The sequence below is a fragment of the Culex pipiens genome, chromosome 1, assembly GCF_016801865.2.
Source record: "Culex pipiens pallens isolate TS chromosome 1, TS_CPP_V2, whole genome shotgun sequence".
In the NCBI taxonomy this organism is placed as follows: Eukaryota; Metazoa; Arthropoda; class Insecta; order Diptera; family Culicidae; genus Culex; species Culex pipiens.
In genome coordinates this window covers 64,913,280-64,933,228 of record NC_068937.1, presented here as the reverse complement: position 1 = coordinate 64,933,228, position 19,949 = coordinate 64,913,280, and the positions used below count along the sequence as shown (strand labels likewise).

The following is a 19,949-nucleotide window of genomic DNA, read 5'->3' as shown; positions in this document are numbered from 1 at the left end:
TTCCCCTGGTCAAGAGCACACTCGGCCCGAAGGGAATGGACATTATTCTGGTGGCGCACGGCCGCAGCGCCGGATAGGTTGAGGTCACCATCGACGGGGCGACGATTCTGAAGGCGGTCAGCGTAAAAAATCCGGCGGCGAAGATCCTCGAGGACATGAGTCGCTTCTTTGACAACGAGGTTGGTGATAAAACGACTTCCGCGACGGTGCTGGCGTCGGAGTTGCTGCGCGAGCCGGAAAAGCTGAACGAGCAAATGTTGCACCCGCAGACGATTATCGCCGGGTGGAGAGCTTCCACGCAGGCGGCACGTTCGATGCTGATTGCCGTAGCTCAGGACAATTCGAAGGATGCGGAAAAGTTCCAGGAAGAATTTAATGAACATTGCCTGCACGACGCTCAGCTCGTAGATTCGGTCCCAGCAAAAGTAGAAATTGGCCAAGCTGGTCGTCGATGCCGTGATGCGGTTGAAGTGATCCGGGGAATTGACCGCGATTCAGCGCATAAAAAAGACCGGTGGTTGCTTTGAGAAGTCGTTTCTGAACGAGGGCTTCCTGTTGGACAAGCGCGGTGTGCAGTGCACCAGTCGAAACGCATCGAGAACGCAAAGATCTTGATCGCCAACACGCCAATGGACACGGTCAAGTTCAAGGTTATTGCATAGAGCATCAAGATGGATTCGATAGCTAAGATTGCCGAGCTGGAGGTCACCGAGTAGGACAAAATTAAGGACAAGGTGACAACCCGGACCAACCCGGTTCGTTTCGGTCGTTGCAATCAGATTTGGCAGGTCATGATCGGCGAGGACACGCTGCTGCGCTTCGAGAGTTCCCTTAGCAGGATCTGTACCGTCGTAATCCGTGGGACAACCCAGCAGATCACCGACGAAGCGGATCGTTCGCTGCATGACGCCCTTTGCATGCTGGCCGCTACCGTCAAAGAGGTCCGTATCGTGTACGGCGGAGGTTGCCCCAAAACGCTGATGGCCTGTGCCGTGTTCAAACTGGCCGCGGAAACGACTGGTAAGAAATCGATGGCCATTGGAAGCGTTCGGTAGCGCTCTGTTCCAGCTGCGGATGACGATCGCCGACAACGAAGAGTATGAATCCGTTTGTAACGCTTAGCTAAACGAAGAGTACCTGATGCGGCTAACGATCAGCGACGACGATGAGCGCAGCATAATTGGAGGACGCAGACGGACCCCGAAAGCATTGAAACACTGGATGAGGAAGAAGTGAACGTGGATTTGGAATGCCTTCCGGAAGACGATCGGCACAAGCTGGAGGCGCAATACATTTATTTTTATTTAATACATAACTGGATATATGAAAATATATAGAATATATTTAAAAATTCAAATATGATTCAAATATCACAATTTTCGCTCCTCGCACATTCCATCCGGAAGCTGCTAACTCGCTGAAGCCGGATCAGCAAGTATTCAGCCAGGTTTGAGATGGCGTTAGATGCTGTTGTTTTGAAAGGGTATCGTTCAACCTTGTAGGAGGGTTGATTGTGTTTTGCAGGATCGTCCTGGTCCACTTTTCGCTTCTTGAACTTGTTGACAGGTGCCTATCGATGAATGCATCCGCGTATGGTCCATCATCACGTTGTACGTGGAACACATCAAATCCCTTGCTGTCCGGATCAAAGTGAAGCGTCCCTTCTGGATGTTGCCTGACCCGCGTTTCACACGACACGTACGACGAAACCTTCCTCAGTGTGCTCTCCACCTTCTTCACGCTCCGCCACGAACGAAACTTTCTTTTTGACCTTCCCTGACGCCTTCGCTTCTACCTTCCTCCATAAACTCTTCAAGTGCTCCTGCGCCTTCCACTGGAATGGAATGATGGAACCTTTCCGGGTGTGGTCCATCACGACGTTGCACCGGGTGCAAACCAACTTCCCCGAAACCACATCCGGGTGGTTGCGTGTCTCCTTCGGCTATTGGCGCTCTAGGTCCTCGCAGGTCGTATTAACGGCGGCTTTGGCGAATTTGTTCAGGTACTTAACCTTTAGATGGAAGGTGGAAGATGATGAAAAAGAAGGTTCTACCTCATTTTCGTGGTCGTCGCAGTTCTCCGGTGACGGAAACCGGTCTAAAATTCCGATGGTAGACGATCGGTTCCAGCAAAACAAACTGCTCGATTGATTTGACAACGAGAACTGTCATATGCGTTTGACAGTTCTCGCTGTCAAAAAAATCGAGCAGTCTGATGCGTGAAAGCAACAAAAGGTAAGCCAAAAAGCAAGTTATCGCGGTTAACGCGAGTTAAAGCAACATAAAGCGGAAAAGCAAGAGATAGTGCTGCGAAGGTTAGAGAAGGGAGCTTTATCGCTCGGTGAACGCAGGAGTGACGTCCCCCTCGACTACACCTCCTTTACTACACCGCAGAACGAGCGCGTCGTTGCTGGTGTTCCAATTGGCAGCGCACCGCCGACTACCCAACCCAACTCAGTCTCTCTGAGTGAGGGAAGGCCATCTGCCAGAGCAATTCTACCAGCCTTCAACAGGTCCCAAAACACACTCGCTCCCAGCAGCATGTCTACCGGTCCGGTCTTGTTGAAGGTTGGATCTGCAAGTTTGATGTTGGACGGCAGGTTCCAGTTCGCAACGTCGATCGTTCTCAGAGGCGCATCTTCGACTATTTTGGGCTTGATCAGCAGCTCCAGCTTCCGCGAGAACGATGTGACCCTGGACTTCATCGTTGCTCTCACCGAGTGACTGATCCTCGTACATCCTCCGTTCAAGCCACTGACCTCGCAGTTGGCTCGCTCTTTCTTGACCGCCAACAAGTTGGAAATCTCTCCGTCATAAAGTGGTTCTCCGAGCAGGAATCGATCAGAGTCCGGCACAGGTGCGGTGCACGGTACACCGGCCGTAGTAGACCTGTACTACGGCCGTCGACAACAGAGTCGATTTCTTGGCTGCAACGCTGCTTGTTTCACTCCTTCCAGACTGCCAGCGCAGTTCGTTGTTCGGGTTCGGCGCATCGATCGCCGTCGTCGCCGGAGATGTCTCCGACATCCACGCTCCGTCCTTGTGCAGCATAGTGTGATGCCGCTTGCTGCATCTCTGGCACGAGTTCGTCGAGGTGCACTCACCAGCGCGGTGCCCCTTCTTCATGCAATTAAAGCACAGCCCATACCTTCGTAGCTGGCTGTACCTCTCATTGACGCTTCTCTGCTGGATCTGCTCGCAATTCTTGGTCTCGTGCTGCTGGTTACAAACGTAGCACTTCGCTCCTCTCGCGACCACCAACGCGACCGATCGTTGTGGCTCGACGCCTTTCTCACCGTGCGGTTCCAACCTTACGAGGACTCGGCATCTCTCCTCCAGGAACGCGATGGTTGCTGGGTACGTCGGAAGCACTCCGACCTTCTGTTCCGCCTCCCAGGCTTTTCGCGTGTCCAGATCCATCCTGGACGCCAGCAGGTTCAAGAGCATCTGCTCCCCCAGTCCGTTGACCGGAAGCTGCAGCGACTTCAGTCCCTCGACGTGTTTCACGCATGTGTCGATGAGCTTGCGGAGCTCGGCCGCGTTGTCGCGGAAGATCTTTGGCAAAGCGAAGTTAACGTCGATGTGCCGATCGATGATCGCACGCTTGTCCCCGTACAGCTCTTCAAGAACCTCCCACGCCGCCTCATAGTCGTTGTTATTGACTATGTCCTGGTCAATGACACCGGCAGCCTTTCCGACCAGTGAGTCTCGCAAGTGGTATAGCTTGATCACCGGAGTTTCAGCTGTATACCGCGCCATGACGTTCTGGAACATTGACTTGAACGAGAGCCACGTCTCGTACGTCCCGTCGAACTTCGGCAGAGGCACGTTCAGCGGCGGAAGGTATTGCGGTGTGGCAGGCGGAACAAGCCCAGCGTTCAGCGCCGGCTTCTCCAGTTTCTCAACCAGCTCTTTTAGTTGTAGCGTCAGACCGCGACGCAACATCTCAAGCTCTACCTCGCACTGCTCGTGTTTCACTTGTTCGTCCTGCGTGAGTGTCATCGCGTAAATCTTCTCCTGGTACTCACCGAACTTGGCAAAAGCGCTCTCTACGTTGCTCAGCTGATGCCTCAGGAAGTGCACGTTCCGCAGATTCTCGTTCGGTGCCGCTGCACTCGTCTTGATTTCCGTCTGCACCCGCTTCAACCTTCTTTCTGCAGCATCACGTTGTCGCACAAGCGGGTTCAACTGCTCCTCCATCTTGCGGGCGTCTTCCTTCTTCCGTTGCACCAGCAACTGCTTGCAAATTGGCGTCACTTCCTCCTTCTTCCTCAGACACTTCTTTCTTCGGCGTGGAGTTCTTCTTCTTCTTCTTCTTGTTACTCTTCGGCGTACGCGGCAGGGTCATACTACCATGCTCCACTTCCACCAGCAGGTGCTACGCCCCGCGCCGGCAGTTTCAATCACGCGCACAAACTGTCTCGTCCGGTGTCCCGGTTCGGTTTCAACACTGTAATCCGTCCAAATGTCACCTTCAGACCACTCCTCCGGCCACACTTTTTCACACCCGGACACTCCGCCCGGTGCTTTTCTCTGAAAGGCCGCTTCCCGAACCACTCTCCAGCCGTCCGTTCACAGACTTCCAAAGTTCACACACTTTCTCTTTGCAGCGTGAGTGCTACGCCCCGCGCTTCACACACACACACGCGCGGACACTTCGACCGCGAATGTTCGAGTTCCCACTCCGGCAACCCGTCTCTTCATACCACGGATCACTGCTCCAGCAATCCGGCCATGAAGGACCAAAATGTTCCTAGATAAATCACGTTTTCTCAGTGGACTGGATTTTCACGGAGTTGAATTCGGCGGAAGAGATAAAACGCACGTCTTTCCGCTTCGTTTTCTGGTCAACAACTTGACGTTTAATCCAAGACAATAGAAACATATAGGTGAACACACAAACAGGAAACAAGGCTTGTTACACAAAAGGTGTTAACACAAATCTCGTCGAACAGTCACCACCTCAGTTATTTTTGCAATCAATGAACCGGCCACCGCCGCCGCCTTCAACTATTGTAATAAACTTCGCAATCCCACTACGGTCTAGTTTTATAACCGTTTTCCTGTTGTTCTAGTCGGGTGGGCCTAAATCAACAAGTCTGAGCTTTTTGGGAAAGAGAAACAGAGAGTCCGATAATGATCATGTTATCGGGCTCGGCATCGGAACATAATTCGTCTTAAAAAAAAACAAAAAAAAATGTTTCGTTTAAAATTGTCATTTAAAAAACAAGGTGCCAGTCACTGTGCTTCTTATAAATGTCAGCCTGATAGTGAGAAAATTGAATTTTTATGTTCAATAGATCATTAAGGCCAGGTTTCTTTTAATTATTCATTCAAAAATAATAATGTAATATTTAAATTTATTAGCTTTGAGTGAATTATTCGCAAATTTGAGGTTAAGAAAATAAATCCAAATTAAGTTACAAAACTGTTCTTCTCAAAATGCCTCTATAACTGAAGATTTTTTTTGATCTATGTTTCCATAACGTATAAAACTTGTAACCTAGAAACTTTTTTTTCCGTTTTGTGATTCAAACATATTTTTCTTGAGAATTGCTTGAGAAAAAGCTTAAACTAGATCACAGTTTTTTTTTATCTATTGTAGATGTGCTTTATCATTAGCTCCCCGAGGGTCAGAAATTGCTCCGCCTTGTTACGGCAGTTCCGGAACCGCATCATCATCTCACCCGCTAGAGCAAAAAACTCCGGCAAGGTGAAGAGATCTTCCCCGGTTACTTCTTGCTGGGTCGCATCGCCGCTACCGGCAGCGATCACACTGGCAAACGATTGCCCCCATCCAGGAGGGAACGCTGAGTTGTCTGCGGGAACCGTACGCTGTCCAGCTGCAGGAACGGTTGCGCTCGTATTCCGCTGAGAAGGGTGGGATGCTGCTGCTTTCTTCTTCCTCTTTTCCTGCTCCTCGAGGTAGGCCTTGCGCGCGACGCATCCGCGGTAATTACCGGTATGGTTGCCGTCACAGTTGGCGCACTTAATGCGCGCCTTGGTTTGCTCTGCCTTGTCCCCCAAGTCCGCCTTGCACGGCAGTGCACACTTCTCCGAGAGGTGTGTTTCACCGCACTTCACGCAGCGGGGCGGGAGGTTGCAGTTCCGCGAGCCGTGGCCGAACTTCTGGCAACGGTGGCATTGCGCTACGTCCATCGGGTTTTTGGAATTTACCCAAAAACCGTCCAACGCCTTAGTCCGTCGCAGGTCTTGGATTTTGACGGTGCCGCGGTCGAAGTACAACAGGTACAGATACTGTTGTCTTGCGCGAGAGCACTTTCATCTCCCGTGGCGTTATTCCGGCACCCGAGAGGTGTTTCTTTAGGTCGGCGATTGGGCGGTCTTGGTAGCCCTGCAGGACTACCTTAACAGCAGTCTTTTCAACTGGATCGAATGTGTAGAACTTGAAGTTGCTACACTTCAGTTCTTTCACCACCAGGTCGAAATTCTTTTTGTTGAAAGTAATCACTTGTACTTTTGATTTTCCAATTTTTAGACTATATTGGAGGCCTTCCAGCAACTCGTCAACATCGTCCGCCAACGTATCCAAAACAAAAATTGGAGGTGGTCGCCGTTCCTTCGGAGAATTATCTTTTTTGTCGTACCGTAAAACGGGGTGACTTTGATAGCCGGGGTGACTTTGATAGGTTTGCGATTTTTCCGCAAAATGAAGAGTACAATTAAAATACGTACGGAATTGTTTAGAACCATTCTGACCGTGGTAGAGAAGTGTTCAAAGAAACCCAAAAAGAACTTTTCATAAAATTTTGAAAAGTTTAAAAAGTGAGTTAACTATAGTTAAGAAAATGTTGATGAAAGTCATTATTTTAAACTTCTCAAAGTGTCATGATTTTCTCAATGAACATAATTTTGAATCGGAAAACGGAATGCATTTTCGAATTCTTTGGACAATTTTCCACTAGATGAAGGTAAAATAAGTTTGCAAATAATGTTTTTGAAATACAATTTCAAAAAATCTCCGAATTTAAAGGCGATTTCAGTTGAACAAATTTCATGTATAATGTGAAAACTTGTGACTAGATCTTCGAATTCAGTATAAAATGCAATATAAATCGATAATTTTATTAACAAAACTAGTTTTTACAAATTTCAGGCAAAATTCCGAATTTTCAACAATTTTACATAAAATTTATATTTATTTTGTTAAAAAGCTTAAAAACTTAAATAACGAAATAAAAACATTGATTTTTTTTTCTTAGAAACAATATCAGCAACTTCAGTTATGGTACATTTAACGTACAAATAAAGTTTGAACATCTTAAATATGATTTTAACAACAAAAACTATGACTATCAAAGTCACCCCGGAATTTAAACTAAGAATTTTCAACGTAACTATTTTTCTAAACACTATTGAAAAAACTTTTTTTCCTAAATAGTGCATGGACTTTGTGTGGCCTACCCCAGTACATGTTTTAAAAATAATAATCTTGAGTAAAACCTTACCTGTTGGAAAATATTCCAAAAACAAATTGAAATCCTATCAAAGTCACCCCGGTTTACGGTACTACCTTTTTTGCGTGCACGTCCATCGTCGTCGGTAGTGCTGGTACCGTCGGTGTTGTTGTTGTTGGTTTCCTCGTCACTCAGTCTCGCGAACTTGTTACTGGTGGGAATGTTGGCGGATGTTGATGCGCCACCGATCGACAGATTGCCGGAAGTACCTGAGCGGAGTCTGCTTCTTATAGGGCTGCGATCCTGGACACGGTAATTAGCGTGTAATAACTCCAGATTGAGACCATCAGCGCACACGCTCCCCTGCGCGATGGCGGACGACGCGGCGGCGTTGTTTTGTTTACCTTTTTGCACTCGGCCGGTAGACGAACGTTTTTCGAGGCCGCACTCGAACTGCCACGGCCACGGCCGGCCTTTGGCATGCTGGTGGAGCAAACTCGCGAGTAATCACGGTCGATTACGGCGGAAAATTCGAAAAAAAATTTAGAGCTTTGAGCACTTCACTGCTGCTTGCTCTGGAGGATACACGCAGAATGATGAGATGCGTCTTTATATTCATTTAAAATAAGACCATTTGAGTGGTTGAGAGCCATCCAATAGAAATACACGATCCTTTTTCAGGGTTAATTCTCATATGTAGATGTCGCTATTTCAACCAACCAATCAGGTAATGTTTACATTCTCCCAACCAATCAGAAATCAGGATTTTACGACATAGATTTCTCTGCAAACGGGTCGCCCAATTTTGACAAGTATTTCGAGGCACTCACCAAAAGTTGTCGTATCTCTTACTTAAGGATCCTTAAGGTACATTTACCCCAGGTTAAGAAACGCTGGTATAAAGGAAAATGCAATTCAGTCAGCAAATCCTTAGCGAACGTGTTTATTTAGTTATACATTCCTTTGAAGCTGTAAGATAATTTCGTACGTTAGTGCAATAAGGTTTAGTTTTAAATTCAGTTGCTAACAGTTACAATGAACATTTGGCTACAGATGAATCCTCTTCCAGTAGATCAATATCTAGTCAGCACAATCCTGAATGAACGTGTATTAGGGGGTGGGTATTATAGGGGGATGGCGTCGCTATTTTTAGACCACGTTTTCCACTTTTTCTCATCGAAACCGACTACTTTATCGACTTAATTTTGCTGGGCGAGATAGGACGCCGTCTATTTTTAGACGATAACTCAGCACTTTTCCTCTCTTGCAAACCAGATGGCAGCACGATGTAACGCCACGTCCCTATAGGAAATTAAATCGTTCAGTGGCTTACAATCTTGATACTATGGGAGCGTTCTTTTATTACGTAACGCAGTTAGGGGGGAGAGGGGGTGTCAGCGTCTGTTACGAAAATTGGGGGAGGGGGGGTGTGATGAAAAATTATAAAAAATTGCAAAAAGACCTTGTGTTACGCGTTACAGTGGGGGTAGGTAGGCCGTAGGGGGTATCGCTCATCTGTTACGATTTGTTACGAAGGGGAGGTGGGGGGGGGGGGTCAAAAATCCCAAAGTTTGCGTTACGTAATTGAAGAACGCTCCCTATGTAGATCGCCGACAACGTTTTCCTGACAAGTCAACTTCTAATCAGTACGATTGAGGTTTTGCAGCGCGACTGCGTTTCAAATGTAGGTGGCGCCAAAATGAGGTTACTTGCCTGAAGTCGTATGCCTTTCTGTCGATTAAAGAACAAAATCGCTTATTTCTCATGATTCCCTGCATCAATCTTCATGAAACTGGTTGCAAAAGACGAGAAAAATTTTTTGCTTTAAAATAATGAACATCAACTTTTGGGCGCGCAAAAATTTGTGACCTTTTTCTTTAAAATACATGTTTTGGAACACGAAAAAATGAGTTTCCCCGTATATATCAATGAAATAAACAGTTATATAGTAGATAACAGATGTTTTAACGTATATTCAACAATTTGTATTGATTTTTGACAGACTTTCTTGCCAAATAGTCCAAATTACTATCTTTTTCTAAATCTAGAAATCTTCTCATAGAAAAATCAAACAAATATTGGAAAGTTATACACCAAATTGTTGGAAATAATTTTTCTCATCCGAATCCGGCATAAGTTTTATAAAAATGTTGATTAGGAAGGAAAAAAACACATTTTTTCTAAAAATCATAGGTTTACGCTATTTGTTCATAGGTGGCGACAAACGTCTTTTAGCTTTGCTGCAAATTCTCTATATCGAACAATAAGTTAGCGATACTAAACGGTGCTTTAAACTACATGACCTCAACTGTACTTGTTCTTCGTATTTGCGATCATTCGATATTATGGGCATTTTAAGTAGTAACATTCATATTTGTCAAATATTTTTCTATTTTTTTTCCAGCAACATGCAGAAAAAGCACCAGAAAACGAGTGGCTAGATATCTTACCTCATCCTATTTTTGCACCTGATGGGGATAGCTTTTTATTGTTAGCAGGTGTTCAAGAAACAGGAACTGAGCATTTTACGCATATTAAACATGTAACAATAAAAAAACAACGAATATCTGTGATATCGCATGGGCGTTATGAGGTAATTTGTTACACAATATGTATACATTTGAACTACATTTTCATGATAAGATTCAATTTGGCAGAGTTATACGGAAAAAAGTTGAATTTGAAGGTTAAAAATTTTGTTGGTTAATTATTACCTCTTTTTGGTAAATTTTACCTAAAACGCGATTATTTAGACAATAATAAGTAACTATGCCAATGTTGAGCCAAATTGGTTGAAGTTTGTAACCAGTTTATCTTGGTCACAATCATCTTTACACTTTACCATTACACAACTTGAGTAGAAATGAAAAAAAAAATGTAAATAGCTAAAGCTAAAAAAAATCTCGCTTAAAAACAATTAGTACGGGTTCTGTGAAGTCCACCACGTTAAGCCTAGGTGACCTGTGTTGAAGACACACCATGGTGAAGAGTAGATCCTGGCTGAGCCATATACTTCCGGAACCGTAACGTACGCCCGACCCGTGTGAGAGTGGTGAACAGTGCATGCGGAAGAAAAGCGGTCTGAACAGGGCGCGTGAAGTGATGTGACACGAATCGCATGAGTGTAACGTCCGTCAAATCTGGAACCCTGTTCGAACTGGTGTGTCCTCGCTCGGGTCTAGACCACGAAGATAGTGCGCGCGTGTACTACTCCCCGGACTGCGGAACGAACCGCCATCCGTAACCATATGGCACGCAACCAAAAACTGTAAGGGCATCTCCACCGCAGGGACCTAATTGCGTTGCAAAGCTAATTTGGCACCCGCGTCAAGCCCACCGCGGTACTTGTGCGAGAGCTAATTTAGGTTCGAGTTCATCCGTGTTCATCCGAATCTAAACAAAACTCAGGTTAGCTCCGGGATCTACCGGGAGCAAATCGTCTGACGGATGGTTTTTTCAAGCAAAACAATGTAATTAGGCCAATGTGAGTTTGTAAACAAAGAGTTTATCCTGCTCACGTCAGTAAATGTTTACATTAGGAGTGATGATTGATTTTTCGATTTCAATTCTTCGAGTTTGGAGATATTTTTCCTTCTGTGCTGCAAGTTTACGCATGAAAAATGACTTTTGGCCACCTTTCGGCAATCTGGGGTGATGCAGTTTAGTTTTTGAGGTCAGATTGGGACTGGGTTTGATTAATTTTGGTCAACGCATTGTCGATCAACTGCTGGACATGCAAGAGACAAGTCATTTGTATTGAATAAAAAGCAAAATTCAAGCAAAACATTTTAAATAAGCCAATACGGATTCGAAAACATGCAATCCTTATCTTAAATTCTTAAATTCTTAAATTCTTAAATTCTTAAATTCTTAAATTCTTAAATTCTTAAATCTCTAATCTAATCTAATCTCTAATCTAATCTAATCTAACACAAACGCAGCCAGTCCGATGAAAGCATGCTGGAAAGTCTTGTGATTAGATTACGCCCCAAGCACTTTTCTTGTCATTATTAATAATTGCAGTACATCCGAGAACACCCGAAAATGTATTGCAAAAATTAAAGCGGCCAGCCCTACTGCGTTGTGTTTGCCGCAGAGAGGATTCTGAGAACGGATCACATTTCAAAGAATCTACAGGGGAGGAAGGATGCGTGGACATACCGTACCAAACGCTCCGATTTATGATTGCATTGGTGTTGTGTAGGGTGTGTTAAGTGTTATAATACATAATTATTCATTTATATTCAATTTATAATGAGTTGTATAATAAATTACCTGCATACCCTGCTGAAAACAATATTTGGTTATGAAAGGAGACGATTAAAGTACAGAAGCAGGATGATAAAGATAGTTAAAGTAAAAAAAATAATTGACGATTAGACTTTAAAATAGGAAAAACTGCGTAGAAGAATTGAATAAGGATTTCACAAGATAGATATTCACTAAATATAACGAAGAAAGGAGTGAACGGAAATTAAGAGTAGCAGGAGAAAAGTCAAATAATTCGAAACAATGTTTCAAATTCATAAATTCTTTGAAAAGGAATCACTGCTCAGGATGTCCCGGACGCGCAAAATCGTGAAACTGAGTCTCGTTTTATCTATTGTCGCGCAGGAAACTGGACAAAAACTAGAAGCGGCATTTTCAGGATAATCCTTCGCCAACAAAATATCACGGCAACAGCATCCACTTTTGATAACTATTCACCTAACGCTGTTTCTCACGATTTTCCATTTATCGCGTTGCACGGTTCGAATTTCACTAGTACATAATCGAAGCTTACATATCTACCCCCTGTGATAAAACGAGATGGCGATCTCCTGCGATGAAAAGAGGTACGATTTTGACTTGCATCCAAGTTATCGCAGAAAGTTTTATGCAACCTATGCCCATTGAAAAAAATGTCTCCGGAACGACGGAAAATGGAACAGCGCCGCAGCAAATGTCAAATGGCATAAAAAACCCAAATGAAAACTTTTTTTAATTTGATTTTTTTGTGGATAATCGTAAAAATTAGGCAAAAACTTCACTTGATAACCTAAATATGATCTTTAAATAAAATACTAACACCAAATTTACACCGCAGAGTCACGCCAACTTCGCAAAAATCGTATCGAAATGTAGAGCAATAAATGAACGAACCGACGCGTTTCGTATACACGGAAAAACTCTTAAATTCTTAAATTCTTAAATTCTTAAATTCTTAAATTCTTAAATTCTTAAATTCTTAAATTCTTAAATTCTTAAATTCTTAAATTCTTAAATTCTTAAATTCTTAAATTCTTAAATTCTTAAATTCTTAAATTTCTTAAATTCTTAAATTCTTAAATTCTTAAATTCTTAAATTCTTAAATTCTTAAATTCTTAAATTCTTAAATTCTTAAATTCTTAAATTCTTAAATTCTTAAATTCTTAAATTCTTAAATTCTTAAATTCTTAAATTCTTAAATTCTTAAATTCTTAAATTCTTAAATTCTTAAATTCTTAAATTCTTAAATTCTTAAATTCTTAAATTCTTAAATTCTTAAATTCTTAAATTCTTAAATTCTTAAATTCTTAAATTCTTAAATTCTTAAATTCTTAAATTCTTAAATTCTTAAATTCTTAAATTCTTAAATTCTTAAATTCTTAAATTCTTAAATTCTTAAATTCTTAAATTCTTAAATTCTTAAATTCTTAAATTCTTAAATTCTTAAATTCTTAAATTCTTAAATTCTTAAATTCTTAAATTCTTAAATTCTTAAATTCTTAAATTCTTAAATTCTTAAATTCTTAAATTCTTAAATTCTTAAATTCTTAAATTCTTAAATTCTTAAATTCTTAAATTCTTAAATTCTTAAATTCTTAAATTCTTAAATTCTTAAATTCTTAAATTCTTAAATTCTTAAATTCTTAAATTCTTAAATTCTTAAATTCTTAAATTCTTAAATTCTTAAATTCTTAAATTCTTAAATTCTTAAATTCTTAAATTCTTAAATTCTTAAATTCTTAAATTCTTAAATTCTTAAATTCTTAAATTCTTAAATTCTTAAATTCTTAAATTCTTAAATTCTTAAATTCTTAAATTCTTAAATTTAGTTAGGTCCAAGCACTCGCCGCGACCAGACGTCTTTCTATAACAGCTCCGCGTTAAATTTTTGTCGTTTATCGCATCGCACACTTCGGTGTTGCTTTGCTGGCTCGTCAGCCGCCTGACGACAGTGCAATCTTTTCGCATATCGTGCCAGATTTTGCGAACATGTCCAGTGTGCGAATCCGCGAAAACACCTTCAAGCTGTGCTTGAAGAACTTTCCCAAGCGACCAACATACGAAGAAATTCATGCATTCGTGCATGATAAAGTGGGGCTCAAGCCTACCCAGGTGACCCGGCTACAGATGAACCACTCTCAAAACTGCGTACACATCAAGTGCGTAGACCTGAAGACTGCCCAAGATGCTGTGATCAACCACAATGACCGCCACGAGTTGGTTGTCGACAAGAAGCGGATCAAGGTGCGACTTATGATGGACGATGCGGGGGTTGAGATCAAAATCCATGATCTGTCCGAGAACATTCGGAACGAAGAGGTTGCTGCCTACCTGAAACAGTATGGCGACGTGCTGTCTGTCAGGGATGTAGTTTGGAGTGAAAGCTTCAAGTACAAAGGGGTCAACACCGGTGTACGAGTCGCAAAAGTGGTGCTACGAAGACACATCAAGTCTTTCGTAACAATTCTTGGTGAGACCACTATGATTAGCTATCGCACACAGCCACAAACGTGTCGCCATTGCCACAATCAGCTACATCCCGGCAGTTCTTGCGTAGAAAACAAGAAATTGCTAGGACAAAAGCAAGACCTGAACAAAAGACTTGACCTTGCTCGCAACCAGCACAGCGCTGGATCAAGCTACGCAGATGTGTTGGGTCGTATGGAAGAGGCCGCGACTCCACTGATGCCCCAGTTCACACCAACAAACCTGACACGGCTACATGAGCAGCTACGCGGCGTGGCAGCAGAGGGAGTCGAGGCAAGCTCCTTTCTCTCAGCAACCGTCCCGTGTCCCCCACCTCGCGCCGAAGGAGATGTGAGCAGTGCAGTTGTACCAATGGAGCAGTCCGCGATCGAGCAGGCCGTGGTCGAGCAGGCCGCGATCGAGCAGGCTGCGATCGAGCAAGCCGCGATTGAGAAGGCCGCGATCCAGCAGGCCGCGATCGAGCAGGCCGCGATCGAGCAGGCCGCGAACGAGCAGGCCGCGATCGAGCAGGCCGCGATCGAGCAGGCCGCGATCGAGCAGTCGGAGTTGGAGCAGTCAGCGATGGAGCTTGATGCACAAAGCGATGAGGCTAAAAACGATGGAATCTCGAGCGTACCAAACGATCAATCCACCCAACAGGCTGAAGGTGGAATGTCGGTAGAAGCCGATGCTTGTTCTTCCTCGGTGAGTGCGTTTGTCTTCACTCCTCCCCTCCCAGCTCCTTCCCTTCCCAATGATCCCCTAATGCAGATTTCTGACTCAGAATCAACCACTGACTCCTCCCAAGAGGTGGACGGTGCTTCGTTCCAGAAGGTGAAGCGGAAAAAACGGGGCCGCCCAAAAAAGCCCAAACTTGACGCGTAGACCCACTCCTCCAACCCCACAATGTCCAATAATCCCTTGAGCTACAACATCGCTAGCATAAACATAAATGCTATATCTAATGAAAACAAGCTCCAAGCCCTACACACTTTCCTCCGTCTCACAGATCTAGATATTGTTCTCTTACAAGAGGTAGAAAACCCAAACATGTGTATTCCCGGATTCATTGTGATAACAAATGTCGACAGTGCAAGAAGAGGTACTGCTGTTGCCCTTAAATCACACATTCCATACTCTAACGTTCAGCGCAGTTTAGATAGCCGGATTATTACGGTCAAACTTGGTAGTTCGGTTACTATCTGTAATGTCTACGCACCATCAGGTACACAGAACCAGTCCGCCCGTGAATTTCTTTTCCGACACTCTCTACCCTTCTATCTACAGAACTCTGCCCCAAATCTTGTCGTTGGTGGTGATTTTAATTGTGTGATAACCACCAAAGATGCAACAGGTTGCAACAACTTTAGTAACTCTCTTAAAAGATTCATTGATAGTCAAAACTTAATTGATTCATGGGATCATTTGAATAGAAATGCTGTGGCATTCAGTTTTGTCCGTCCAAATTCAGCTTCGCGCTTGGACCGAATATACTTATCCCAATCCCTCGCTCCGCATCTTCGCTCGACTGATTTCTTTGCAACCTGTTTCTCTGATCATAAAGCGTTTAAAGTGAGATGTTGTCTGCCTGATCTCGTTGGAAATGGCCACGGTCGAGGGTACTGGTCGATTCGCTCTCATGTCCTCACGGAGGAAAACTTGGCTGAGTTTGAGGAAAAGTGGACGAGGTGGCTACGCGAACGACGAAACTACACGAGTTGGCTGGGATGGTGGATTGAATGCGCCAAGCCCAAGATTCGCAGTTTCTTCAGATGGAAGACAAATCAAGCATTCCGAGAATTCCACGCAACGAACGAGCTTCTGTACGCCAGGCTGCGGACGGCGTACGACGAGCTGCTGTCAAACCCAGGATCAACAGCTGAAGTGAACAAGATCAAAGCAGAAATGTTGTTGCTGCAGAATCGTTTTTCCAAGGCGTTCAAAAGGATCAACGACAAGTTCGTCGCTGGAGAGAAGATCTCGTCATTCCAGCTTGCAGATCGAAACACACGTAAAAAGAAAAGCGCAATCAACTCAATCCGACATCGAAATCACCTGCTCACAGACCCAGCGGAAGTCCAAAACCACATCCTGGACTACTACAAAACGCTCTACTCGTTGGAAAATGCTGCCCCGAACACCAACTTCCCTACAAATCGTGCCATTCCGCCGGGATCGGACAGTAACGAGCGGATGATGGAGGAAATTACCACTGAGGAGATCTACTTCGCAATCAAGTCCAGCGCGTCACGGAAGTCACCAGGAAACGACGGTGTCCCTAAGGAGTTTTACCTGAGAGCATTCGACATAATCCATAGGCAACTGAATCTAATCCTAAACGAAGCGCTTTGTGGCAACATTCCGAGCAACTTTGTCGAAGGGGTTGTTGTGCTTGCGAAAAAGAAAACCGACGAGGACACGATCAAAGCTTACAGGCCGATATCCTTGCTAAACTTTGATTATAAGCTACTGGCGCGTATCCTGAAGCAACGTCTGGAGAAAGTCATGGAAGAAAACCACATCTTGAATGCTGCACAGAAATGCTCAAACCAATATCGGAACATCTTCGAAGCCCTAAATGCCGTAAAAGACCGTGTAGCAGAATTCAACTGTCGAAAAAGATCGGGCAGACTCATCTCCTTTGACCTAGATCACGCCTTTGACCGTGTGAGTAGGAGTTTCTAGTAGTTTCGGGTTTGTAAGTCTTCTTGATAAGATCATGAGTGTGTCGTCGTCTCGGCTCCTCATAAACGGAAATCTGTCCTCCCCATTCCCCATCCAACGTTCCGTGCGGCAAGGTGATCCACTAAGCATGCACCTTTTTGTCCTGTACCTACATCCTCTCCTTGAAAAAATCCTCCAAATCTGCGACAACCCTCACGAGTTGGTGGTTGCCTACGCGGACGACATCTCCGTTATCGTTGCGGATGATCATAAGCTGGACCAGATCAAGCAAGCGTTTGCAGATTTCGGACTGTGTTCGGGAGCTGTGCTGAACACCAACAAAACCGTCTCTATCAACATCGGTAGGCAGCAAGGCGGACGACGAACACCCAGCTGGCTGAACGTCAGCGACTCGGTGAAGATTCTCGGAGTAAGTTTCTTCAACTCCCTCAAGCAAACAATCAACTTCAACTGGGGGGAAGTCATACGGAAGACCTCTCAGCTGATGTGGATCTTCAAACCACGGGTTCTCACGGTCTTCCAAAAAGTGATACTAGTGAATACCTATATCACCTCCAAGCTTTGGTTTATGGCCTCGATACTTAGCATCCCCAACGCAGCCGTTGCAAGGATGACGTCGCAAATTGGAAGCTTCATTTGGGAGCGCTACCCGACACGTGTGGCAATGGAGCAGCTTGGTCTTCCAATCGACCAAGGAGGCCTCAACCTGCATCTTCCGATGCAAAAATGCAAAGCTTTGCTGATCAACCGCTTTGTGCACTGCCAAACCAACATGCCGTTTGCTGAGTCCTTTGGAAGTCAGCTGAAAAATCCTCCCAACCCCGCTGGCGTTCCCGCACTGTACCCTTGCCTGAAAACGCTGGCACGGGAGCTAGCCTACCTCCCACCTCGGCTTGCCGAAAACCCTTCAACCACATCGTTGCTGTCTTTCTTCAGAGAAAAGGCAAACACACCGAAGATCATTGAGGAAAACCAAGACATCTCATGGAAAAGAGTTTGGCGCAACATCAGATGTAGGGAGCTTACGTGTGCAGAGAAATCTTCTTACTACCTGCTCATTAATCAGAAGATACCACATGCAGCACTTTTGTTTAGGCAAAACCGAGTTAGTAGCAACTTTTGCGAGATGTGCCCCCAAGCAGTTGAAGACTTGGAGCACAAATTTTCACAGTGTGTCAGGACTGTTCACTTGTGGGACTTTCTCAAGTCAAAATTAGAGTCGATTTTGAACAGGAGAGTAACATTTAAAACCTTAGTGCTTCCAGAGATGAAAAATGTTAGTCCATCAGCTAAAAACAAGGCTCTAAAAATGTTTATAACATATGTAAACTATGTGCTAGAAGCCACTAGCTCGTTAACAGTAGGCGCACTAGAATTTGTTTTACAGTGGTATGGGGCGCGTTTTGGGTTTGGTTTTTGGGGAGTTGTTTAGGGGGGTTTTTTTTTTTTTGATTGGAGGTTTGGAGGTTTGGAGGTTTGGAGGTTTGGAGGTTTGGAGGTTTGGAGGTTTGGAGGTTTGGAGGTTTGGAGGTTTGGAGGTTTGGAGGTTTGGAGGTTTGGAGGTTTGGAGGTTTGGAGGTTTGGAGGTTTGGAGGTTTGGCGGTTTTGGAGTTTGGAGGTTATTGGAGGTGTTGGAGGTTTGGAGGTTTGGAGGTATGGAGGTTTGGACGGTTTGGAGGTTTGGAGGTTTGGAGGTTTGGAGGTTTGGAGGTTTGGAGGTTTGGAGGTTTGGAGGTTAGGAGGTTTGGAGGTTTGGAGGTTTGGAGGTTTGGAGGTTTGGAGGTTTGGAGGTTTGGAGGTTTGGAGGTTTGGAGGTTTGGAGGTTTGGAGGTTTGGAGGTTTGGAGGTTTGGAGGTTTGGAGGTTTGGAGGTTTGGAGGTTTGGAGGTTTGGAGGTTTGGAGGTTTGGAGGTTTGGAGGTTTGGAGGTTTGGAGGTTTGGAGGTTTTGGAGGTTTGGAGGTTTGGAGGTTTGGAGGTTTGGAGGTTTGGAGGTTTGGCGGTTTGGAGGTTTGGAGGTTTGGCGGTTTGGAGGTTTGGAGGTTTGGAGGTTTGGAGGTTTGGAGGTTTGGAGGTTTGGAGGTTTGGAGGTTTGGAGGTTTGGAGGTTTGGAGGTTTGGAGGTTTGGAGGTTTGGAGGTTTGGAGGGTTTGGAGGTTTGGAGGTTTGGAGGTTTGGAGGTTTGGAGGTTTGGAGGTTTGGAGGTTTGGAGGTTTGGAGGTTTGGAGGTTTGGAGGTTTGGAGGTTTGGAGGTTTGGAGGTTTGGAGGTTTGGAGGTTTGGAGGTTTGGAGGTTTGGAGGTTTGGAGGTTTGGAGGTTTGGAGGTTTGGAGGTTTGGAGGTTTGGAGGTTTGGAGGTTTGGAGGTTTGGAGGTTTGGAGGTTTGGAGGTTTGGAGGTTTGGAGGTTTGGAGGTTTGGAGGTTTGGAGGTTTGGAGGTTTGGAGGTTTGGAGGTTTGGAGGTTTGGAGGTTTGGAGGTTTGGAGGTTTGGAGGTTTGGAGGTTTGGAGGTTTGGAGGTTTTGGAGGTTTGGAGGTTTGGAGGTTTGGAGGTTTGGAGGTTTGGAGGTTTGGAGGTTTGGAGGTTTGGAGGTTTGGAGGTTTGGAGGTTTGGAGGTTTGGAGGTTTGGAGGTTTGGAGGTTTGGAGGTTTGGAGGTTTGGAGGTTTGGAGGTTTGGAGGTTTGGCGGTTTTGGAGGTTTGGAGGTTTGGCGGTTTGGAGGTTTGGAGGTTTGGAGGTTTGGAGGTTTGGAGGTTTGGAGGTTTGGAGGTTTGGAGGTTTGGAGGTTTGGAGGTTTGGAGGTTTGGAGGTTTGGAGGTTTGGAGGTTTGGAGGTTTGGAGGTTTGGAGGTTTGGAGGTTTGGAGGTTTGGAGGTTTGGAGGTTTGGAGGTTTGGAGGTTTGGAGGTTTGGAGGTTTGGAGGTTTGGAGGTTTGGAGGTTTGGAGGTTGGAGGTTTGGAGGTTTGGAGGTTTGGAGGTTTGAGGTTTGGAGGTTTGGAGGTTTGGAGGTTTGGAGGTTTGGAGGTTTGGAGGTTTGGAGGTTTGGAGGTTGGAGGTTTTGGAGGTTTGGAGGTTTGGAGGTTTGGAGGTTTGGAGGTTTGGAGGTTTGGAGGTTTGGAGGTTTGGAGGTTTGGAGGTTT

General features: G+C 44.7%; 1 pseudogene; it reads left to right on the top strand.

Moving 5' to 3' along the window:
• Positions 1-2: 2 nt before the first annotated feature.
• On the top strand, positions 3-1,126 carry LOC120431300 (uncharacterized; annotated as a pseudogene).
• The last annotated feature ends 18,823 nt before the right edge of the window (positions 1,127-19,949 follow it).